The sequence below is a fragment of the Pinus tabuliformis genome, chromosome 7 (genome assembly GCF_031772625.1).
Source record: "Pinus tabuliformis cultivar Carrire ecotype Pingquan chromosome 7, CPIR1, whole genome shotgun sequence".
NCBI lineage: Eukaryota > Viridiplantae > Streptophyta > Pinopsida > Pinales > Pinaceae > Pinus > Pinus tabuliformis.
Window position 1 is genome coordinate 809,872,182 of NC_142293.1, and position 11,189 is coordinate 809,883,370.

Consider the following 11,189-nt stretch of genomic DNA (forward strand, 5'->3'; position numbering starts at 1 on the left):
GTTGCATTTCTTCCTCTTCTTCATGAGTCATGCTAGAGCTTTCAGGTTTCTTACTAGGTGTTTCCATTTTCTTTCTTCAGGGCATCAATTACCGATAATAATGCTTCACTATGCCCTTTGAATTCCTTCAAACTAATTTTTCAAACCAAGCTTATGCAAAAATTTAAAAAAACTACACACCTTTTTTCACTTTGTAGGAGCTCGATATTGAATCTGATGTATCTCTGTAATTTTGGATCTCCCAGGTCTGAAATTTCTTCCTGCAGTAACCCTCTAAGTAATCTTTCTAACCCCACAAGTCTGATCAAGATTGGATTCTCCAATGAAGAGTTATGCCAAATCTCCCACGATGACCTGAGTATAGACTGGTTCAGTAGAGAGAACTTGTACGACGTGCCGCGGGTCATTGTTTCAACCTTAGGTTCTGAAAATGATACCCAAAAAAACTACAGTCTGTCCTCTTTCTGTAACTTCTTACGAAAATTCAATCTGATGCTCAGAGCGAAAGTTATGACGATTTTCCCAAGGTGACTTGTTTGGAATGTAATTCGGGGTCTGCAAAAACCCTAACTTCCTCAGATTATATCTCCGAAAATATAGTGAGACAGGATCTGAAATTTGGAGCCGAGGTTCAGACCAATTTCTTCTCAAATGGTTTTTTTTTTAGCTTCTGAAACTTCGTAGTGAAAGAGTTATAGCGAAAATTCCACGATGACCTATTTTAGATGAAATTCTAGAGGTTGCAAAAACCCTAACTTCCTCATATCATATCTCCGAAAATATGGCGACAAAATCTGAAATTTGGACCTAAGGTTCAACGCAATTTAGTCACAAATGGGGTTTTCTTTTTAGCTTCTGAAACGTCGCAGAAAAAAAGTTATAGCAAAAATTCCACGATGACCTGTTTGGTGCAACGAAACCCTAGAATCGAAAGCTCTGATACCAAATGTTATGAAACTAGCTCACAAAAAGATAGAAAAGATATATCAACGCCTCAGAATTCAGCCTCTTAAAGGGGGCAACCTCGTTTACATTACACAAATGAACAATTATTGGATGATTCAAATGACAAAACCTCTTTTCTATATATAGGAGTCTAAGGGGTCACGATATAACCAATCCAACCTAAAAATAATAATATAAAGGCACAAAAATAAAAATATAGGGATTCTATGGGGCACAATAATAACAATATGGGGACAATAGGGGCACAACAATAATAATAAGGGATACAACGACGCTAGTAATGGGGGAATCACTAGTATTATAGGGACCTAACATGTTGTAATTCCTTCTTCTATTCAATAAAGCGTTTGAACCTTTCTCCCATATGTTTTTATTGTGTATAATGCTTATATGTGTGAAATGTATCTGATTCCATTCACTTATATTCAATAGATCTTTTGCTTTGATCGATTCTTTGTTTTCTGTTGTGTTTACAGGTACTTCTCAAGTGTATTAAGTACGGGAAGGAGCGACAAGATTGATACAAAGGAGACAAGAGGAAAGCGCAACTACAAGTAGGTATTCTCATCTTCTCATCTTATCTATTGCTTATAGGAAAATATTAAAACACTTTAAACTATTGTTCTTGATATGGCTACTTATCTAGGGAATTAGTATTTATCCGTAGATACCAAATTCTCCAAAACAAATTGGTGACTCCACTGGGGAATATCCTCTTTCCTAGTAGCTTATCCACCTCCTAGGATATCCTTGTAGACCTTACTTGTGTTCATAGATTGTAATTCAGCTCATTGCATTGAAAATTTGGTCAAAATTGTGTCAAAGTTCCTCTTAAAATGGCTCCTTGTCACCAGCGCAGGCTTGTAAGGGACACAGTGCACTGCAGAGCACCCCTGGCTTAGGGACAGTGCTCTGAAGCGCACTGTCTCCCATTCAGGGCTGCGTTGATCCTCCTAGGATCAGTTTCCCACCTTTGGAAAGTGTTTTTGCCAACTTTTTTCTGTTTGTTTGTTTATTGATTGATCAATGAATGTTATGTCTTAGAGAAAAAGTTTTTATCTCCTTGTCTAGCCCTACTTTGAGTTTATTGATTAATGTTTTCTTTGTCATTATCAATCTATAGTCAAAGTTAGAATATAATTGATTAATCTTTGTTCAAAAGAAAGTGTTGTAAACTCTTCTTTTTCTTCGAAACATAACTGTCATAAAAGTCTTCGTTCTTATCAAAGATTGATTGATTGTATGTGCATATTTCTTTTTGTTCATATTCACATTAAGGAAATAGAAAAGAAATATATGCATGTTGCATTGAAAAAGTTTGTGTGTGTTCATAGGAATAGTGTAGGGAAATTGCATTAGATTGTGCTCTTTGCTCTTTGATCGAAAGAAATCTGATTGCTCTATCCCTAAGTAGCTAGGATTTTCATCGTTAAATTGAATGGAAAGAATGCTTATCATGATAGTTGCATTCCAAAGAATTTCAGAATACATCACGTGGTGAACTTGAAAGGCAAATTCCTAAGCAAGATCAACTTAAAACTAACATCAATTTACCTAATGGAGCATTGTCATTAACGAAAACATTTAGTGGTTCTAGGCTAGAGACGTGTTCCGGCATCGTAAAACAAAGCAACTGTCTCTAACTTGTCTGCAATACATCTCGAGTGTGATACCTCATTCCATGTACGTGAGTATATCATAGCTCGTCCACATACCTTCAGGTATATAAGGCGGTGTTACAGTACGTAAAGTATATGGGAATGATCTCACTGTGCGGTTTTGCATTAGACAATGCTTATACGGACTGGGCCTCCACGTACCTTCGGGTATATATGGGAGGACAACACTAGGTTGCTATCCATCCTTAGGTAACCGAGTCAGTTGCCTTGTACACTGTGATACATCGAACACATCATTCGAGGAGATTGCCTGCCTGTACTTCTTGGTAGCTAGGAGGTATTTTGCAGTTCACAGTTGCTTGGTAAACCTTTTGCCTAGCTTACCCCTTTTTGTTTATTTCTTTTTTGATAATAAAATTAATTAGCAATCGTGGAGGAACATCAACCTTTACCCCGTCGTTCACGGAGAATAGCGAGTAAACTGCCTTTGCCGCCCGAAGCTACACCTATTCGGTCAAAGCGGTCTCGCTTAACTAAGTCAAGTACATCAAGAACTCCTAGTTCTTCATCTGAATTACATGAATCATCTATTTCGGTAAGTACTGAGACTCCAGTTACTCCAACTATTTTTGGTATATCTGTTTTTGAAGAAGAAGTTTCACAATTACTTGAGGACATTAGCACGGATCCTAGTGAAACAGTAACCGAAGTTGTTCAACAGCAAGTTGATCCTCAACTTGAAGTTGCTCAACAAGAAATTACTTCTGAACTTGAATCAGTTCAACCAGAAGTTAATCCAGAACCTATCACAATTCAAACAGAAGTTACATCTGAACCTGAAGTTGTTCAGGAACCTCTTTCTGAAACTGTTGTTCTTTTACCTGAACATCTGGACTTCGAATTTTAACATTCAGAAGTTGTTACTTTACCAGAAGACGATCAACCGGTTACCCCTCATACATTAGTAACTATTGAAACTTCCACTTTATCAACACCAGAAATCTTTTACAGACCAGACAATGAAGTTCTTCCACCTAGTTTAATTGTCGTCGAGGAAGAATTGGAAGAAGATTCTACACCTATAACCCCATTCTGCTTTGGAACTGGGCTTTATCTTTACCCTCATACTCCTCATTTTACTGCTTCGTTTGATCTTGCTCATTTTCAAGTACCCATCGATTCTTTAAGACAAATTTTGGGTTAGTTAACTATGGTTGAACAACCGTCAACATCCCAGCTTGTATCATTTGATGCAGATGCAACAAAATCTTCTATTGCAATCTCTTCGATGTTTTCTACCACACCTGAGTCGCACCTGTATGGTGAATCATTCGTCCCGGTTGGTTATCAATCTTTATCTGGAACCCACTCAGGGGTTGCTTCTACACCATGCTCATCACCCATGTCCTCAACCGGAATTCTACCTGGTTCTTATTTAACGGGAACTCAACAGTTTGATCCTGCATATCAATATCAAGCTAGGAAATCTAGTCAACAAAGACCTACGTATTCATTAAATACTGTATTGCCTCTATATGGAGAGAAATATGCTTATTCACCTTATCCTCCCTATGGAGGATCATCATATGGTAATATCCTGCAGTATTCAGGTCAGCCTGGAATTCGAGTTTGTCAATGGCAACCAACAATGCCAATTCAACCAAGGCTTGTGTATCCAACACAACCAATGCAAGCTGTGTCATCTATTCCTACTACACTTGTTGTTACTACTGTACCACAGTCACAAGTTCAAACTGTTGTATCTCAACCGGTACAAACTAGTCCTTCTATCACGCAACCACAAATTTCGGGTCAAGAAGTTCAAGTTTCTTAGGCTATTGTACAACAACTGCTTGTGTCCAGGGTTCAACAACCTTAGGTTAGTATACCTTTATCTGGACTGACCCAAGCTTACACAGGTATAGTTTATTCACAACTTGGCCAACCTTTCATTGCTGGCAACAACAACCGTTAAATCAACAACAATTGTACCAACAACAACAACAATTGATTCAACAATCGTGGCAGCCCCAATTTGAACAACCTCAATTCCAACCCCAATTTGGACTTGCTCAACAGGCTCAACCTGGGTTTGGACAATATCAATCTTACCAAGGTCCTGGTCAACAAGGCTTTGCAGGTTATGGACAACCACAAATTCAACCTGGTTATCAACAACCACCTTATGCCGGATTTGTTCAACAACAACCTTACCAAGGTTACCAAATGCAGATGCCCTATGTTGGTATGCAAAGACCTATTGCTCAGGCAATTCCATCATATCCTGGGTATGCTCAACCTGACCTGAATTGATAGTTTCCATTTGTAGCAACTTTAGAATTACCAGATTTAAATCGGCTCACTAATGATCCAATATTATATGCACCTTGGTGGCCGGTGATTCCACATAAGTTACCTTCTAACATTTCGAAATTCAATGGAAATCCCGAAGAAGACCCATCAAATCATGTCATGACCTTTCATTTGTGGTGTTCATCAAACTCCTTAAATGATGATTCAGTTAGATTTCGTATTTTCCAAAGAACACTTACTAGTATGGCTGCTAAATGGTACATTGAGTTACCAAGAGCTTCTTTCGACAACTTTACGACTTTAGCCACCACATTTCTGACCCACTTCTAGTTACCTATCATATATGAGACTAGAACGGAACTCCTAACCAACTTTAAACAGACTACTGCTACCCATATATCAAATCATATTCATGAGTGGCGGCGTCGTCGTCGAATGGTTATGACATATGTTCTTGAACAACTTTTGGCTGAGTGGTTCATAAAACCCTTGTTGCCATCAATCACCGAGGATGTGGCAAAAGGTGGAATTGTCACAGAAGAGAAAGTAATTGCTTGTGCCCAATACTTGGATTTGATTTACACACAATCTGACACACTCTACGACAAGATTCCCAATGCACCTAGACCAACTTTCACTGTTCCTCCTCCTCCACAATCGAGTAAGGACTCTCATGCCGACAATGGTGTGATCAGTTCTTCGAGCACGTAAATGATAGGAATACCATCTAGTAAAACTCTTGCTATCACCAATCAAACTACCAATGCATCAGAAAACACTCTTGCTTCTGAAGTTAATGCCGTGTCATCTGACAAAGGCAAAAATCAAAAGCAACCAGGAGGCAAGAAGAAGGGGAAAACAAGAAGAAACAAGATAATTCCCCTCAAGAGAAATCATCTGATTCCTCTACTTCGGCAAGGAAACCTCGTTATCCATGTCTAATCTGTAATGATGAGCATTTTACAAGAGATTGTCCACATCGCTCAGAGGTCTCTAAACTTCTAAAGACTTCTAACACATCTGCAGTGTTAACTGATCCGTTTCCAAACCCGGAGACACATTTGGTTGCGACAGACCATGCTTCCACATCCCAAGTACTCATGTTATCCATCACAAAGCCACAAAATGAAGTTTTGGTGTCAATGAGAAATAAATATTACAGAAATCCACCGTCATCATCGAATAATCAGGCCATTGATCAACCTAATCCTTCGACTTCGACTTCATCTGAAAATATTCCACCACCTATTGCACCAAAATTGACAATAAAACCACCAAAGGGAGTTGTGCATAAATCAACATTTAACCCTCGAGCTCGAGCAGCTCAGAACTATAACATAGTGGAAGATCTTGCTCAATCACCTTCTGCTATGTCGACACTCGAGGTGTTACAAAACTATCCCTCCCAGAAGCAAGCTTTATTGTCAGCAATTGGCAGAATAGACCCTACGGATTCCAATCTTGTGGTTTTTAACCATGCGGGATATACACCACAGTTACCGGTGCAATTAGCTTTCCTAATTCAAGTAAAATCTCTCAATAAGAATGTTCACCGAACTATTATTGATGAGGGGGAATCTACTTGCATTATGTCAATGAGATGCTGGAAAACACTTGGTTCACCGCCATTGTCATGATCACCAACCACATTAAAAGCTTTTGACGAACGAACATATACTCCTTGTGGGATTTTGAGTAACCTGCAAATCGAACTAGGGGGAAAAACAATTACTGTTGAAGTTGAGGTAGTTGATGGACCCCTCGATTACAACATTTTACTGGGAAGGCCTTGGGTATATGCTATGGCTACTGTGGTTTCCACGTACTTTCGTACTATTGCATTCCCTCATAAGGGTGGAATCACAATGATCGATCAACTTGCCTTCTTTGCCAATAGTTCACAGGCCACAGGAAGCATTCCGTTGGTACACGGACCCCCATTGTCACTTCAAAATGTTGGAGTAGGTCTCTTTAAAGATCCTTCCCTAATGGGTACTTTTACACTATCGTTGCCATCTGATTTGGCGTAAGTAGCAAGAGTAGAGACTTACAACATGATTTCCTCCACCTCATCTGATTTAAGGAGGATTACCAACAATTCTGAAGTTGATATTAATATTGAGGTCATGCCGCTAAGCCCCATTGAGCTAGCATAGCAATCAATTTTTCGGGCTTGTGCGGCAAACCCAAATCCGCATTCACCAATTGTATGGGTAGACTGTTCGTTAGAATATGGTACTTCTTCAGATCCTTTCTCACGTATACATTCTACGGATGAAGGAATCGTCCAATCAATGATGATAGGAGAAGAACCTTGGGAAGATTATCATCATCGTTCCCATCTTCCAGATGACATCAAAGATTATTCAAATGAACTAAACCACCCTTCAGTTGTTGATTTCCTTTCGAATTCAGTTTTCATAGACATAGTAGAATCTGAGCGAAACCTGTCAAATATTGAAGAAATGATTTCTATTAATATTTCGACCAAGCCTAATGTTGTAGAGAACATTCATGTCAACAAATCTTGTTCTCCATTAGAACTCGATAGTTACCGTACTCTCTTTTGTGAATTTAGAGATATATTTGCATGGTCTTATGAGGATATGCTAGGCATTGACTCTAGTATTGTTGAACATGAAATCAAAATGTACCCTGATGTCAAGCCAGTACGACAGCGGCTTCGACCTATTCATCCAAAGAAATCCGCTGCAATTAAAGCAGAAGTTGAAAAACTTTTGCGCGCTGGTTTCATTTACCTTGTACCTCGTACTTACTGGGTGTCCAACATTGTTCTTATCATAAAGAAACAAGGGACAATTTGAGTGTGTGTCGATTATAGGGATGTAAATCAGGCATGCCCAAAGGACAATTATCCTACTCCTTTTATCGACCAGATTATTGACAAATGTGCCGGATGCCAAATATTCTCATTTAGGGATGGTTTTTCCAGCTACAATCAAATCAATATCTGCCCACAGGACCAATCTAAAACAACTTTTATTTGTCCATGGGGCACATTCACATATATGAAACTCCAATTCGGTTTGAAGAATGTAGGGGAAACATTTCAGAGGGAAATGAACTATGCCTTCCATGAAATCAAGCACATTGTTCAACCTTACCTTGATGATTTACTTCCTCATTCACGAAAGCAGACTGATCACCCACAACATTTGAGAGCAATATTTTTACGGTGTTGACACTACAAGATACGACTCAATCCACACAAATGTGTGTTTTGTGTTGGTTCTGGTCGATTGCTTGGATTTTTAGTGTCTAGAGAGGGGATTTGACTCGATCCATTAAAGGTTCAAGCAATTCTTGATTTGCCTCCACCTTCCAATCTTTTACAGTTACATAGACTCCAAGGGAAGGCTAACTTTATGAGGAGGTTCATTCCTAATTATGTTAAGATGGTTAAAGGTTTTACGTGTCTTTTGAAAAATAAGATACCCTTCCATTGGGATCAGGTTGCGCAAGCTTCCTTTGATGCTCTTAAAGATACCTTGATTAGAGCTTCATTAATGTATTTTCCAAATTATCAAAACGACTATTACCTATATCTCGCTGCTGCAGATACAACCGTTGGCATGGTTTTAGTCCAAGAGGAAATTGGGATTGAACATCCAATTTATTATTTGAGCCATAATCTCAATGATACAGAAAGTAAATACTCTTATGTCGAGAAACTAGCTTTGGCAGCTGTGCAATCTGTTCAAAGATTTCACCATTACATCCTGCTCTGGAAAACTACTGTCATTTCAGATTGCAACCCTATGACATACATTTTGTCACGTCAATTGCTGGGGGGAAAATTGATCTAGGTGGATCTTCAGAGACAATGGCATGGAAAAACTCAGAAATCCAAGTGGGCAAAATGAAGTCAACCTAGGAACAGAGCAGAGATCTCGTCTTCTGATTCCAACAACGCAAACGGTACTTCAATCCGAGTCCGGATGATGAAGTTATTGCCCGAAGAAGGATGCTTTAATCCTTAAGAAAATTAGGAATTTCCTTTGAAAAGGGGTCTTAAGCCTTTAAGGCCAAATCATAATCAGAGGTTGCATATGGGCGGATTTAAGCTTTGGGACATGGAACCCTCAATCGCCGATCTCCAATCAGATTGGATCGACGGATCGGAGGCAATCACAATTGGAGGACTTACATGTATATCGGCGAGCGGGCAGTGCGATCGGTGATTAACCGGATCGGCAAAACCCTTATCGGTCCCCCGAGGTGACATATGTGGGGGATGCCGATGCGATCGGCTGACGTCGATATCGGCAATCGGCGATCGGTCATTCCTGATAACTAGGATAGAGATACCTCGATATGCTGATTTGCGACCCCAGCGAGGACATGATACGGATTATAAACCTGATTTAATGAATTATGAAGTCCGGGTATATGGTTTTTGGGCGGATTTCTTAGTGTTTTCAGGATTTTGAAGCCTTATCAATGCAACGATAAAAGGGCCATTTCCCACTGATCCTTCCGCTTTACCAACCTCTCTTATTAACCAGACAACCTCGATTTGAATGAGATTCTATCCAAAGAACCCATTATAAAACATAGTCAATGGAAAGAGCACGGGGGAGGCAATTTTGGTGGCAGCACGCTGTTTCGCAGGAGGCCGAGAGCACATGTTGGTCTGTTTTGGACAGTTTACATACTCCAGCCCTTTTCTTTGCTGCAGGATGCTTTGGTGTTGCTTACCTCTCCATCATCAGGCATTCATTTCATAGCCATCTTGCAGATTGGAGGTATAAGCCTCTTTGTGGACAGTTTGATGAATGTAATTCGTTTCTTTCATGCCATTTAATAAGAAAGGCCTCCCCATTGTTGAGCTAGGCCCGGAGACGTAGTCTGAATTGGACGAACTCCGTTATCAAGCCTTGGTATCTTCTTTTTGTGCCTTGTATGTGTTTACTTCTTCCTTCATCATGTGCACATTAGTGTGTTAAGCTGCAATTTTACATGTAATTCTTTTTCTATACATCTATAAGCGAAAACATCCTGGATCAAGTGGTATCAGAGTAGCGCTTTTTAGATGTGAATTGCATGTTTGCATGCTAACAAGAGGAAGGATTCAAAGAGGTGAAGGGAATCTAGAAACTCTCGATCCAGATGCAAGGCGTGCACCTTGAAGAAGAGACATGGCTGAAGAGGAAGCTCGTATTGAAGCGGAGCGCAATTTCAGAAAGACTTTCTATTCAATGGCAGAGAATATCAGTCAGCTGGTTATAAGACTGGAAAAAGCTGAAGAGAGGAATCCAGAAGCACAAGGTTCGTCATATGGGAATGATGGAGAAGAACCCCCTCCTTCTCCTTCTGGTGGTGAAGGTTCTTCTTCCCCTCACCACCATAATTAGAGAAATCCAAAGGACGCATCTAAGAAACCCTTTTTTAAATTAGATGTTAAATTTGACCTTCCTGTGTTTAATGGTTAAAGTAACGTAGAAAAGCTTAACAATTGGATCAGGCAGATTGAGGTTTATTGTAGGATTCAACAAATCGTAGAGGATGAGGCGAAAATCCAGCTGGCCTCTCTACGACTAGGCAACGCAGCTCTCTTTTGGTGGGAGAGTAAATTGCAGAGCAGTAAAAATGTGGGTAAGCTCTTTTCCTCATGGTCTGATTTTACTTCTGCATTAAAGGAACAATTTTATCCCTTAGGATACAAACAAAAAGATTTGATGAATTGGCAATATTTAAGGCAACGCAAAGGGTAGGATGTTCAGAGTTTTACATAAGAATTTAGGAAGCAAGCACTGAATTTGGGTATTGTACTAGATACACCTGAAGTTGTAATTAAGTATATTGGCCCACTGCATAGTTACATTCGGAATTCATTATTGTTGTTTGAACCAACCACTATTGATGCAGCTAGTGTGAAAGCAATTCATATTGAGAACAGGGGCAAGAATGAAAGAGAGGACCAACCCAACAAGCCATTATTTAGACCTACCAATGGAAAATCCAAAGCGAAATGGAAAGGGAGAAGAAAATAGTAGCACCAAAGAGGGAGAGTGGCCTTATTGTAATCATTGCAAGAAAGAAGGCCACGATGATGATCACTGTTGGAAGCAGCACCCAGAAAAACGCCCAAAGAATTATGGAGGAAAAGGGAAGCAAAAAAAAATGGCAGCAACACAGCAAAACCTTGGATCAGATTCGGGAGATGAAGCGCTGGTTACAGTAGCAGGAACAAAAGGTACCCTTACACCTCCTGTTGATTCTAAATCATAGGGAAGCACTAGTTTTGTAGATGAGTCCCTTTCGAATGAT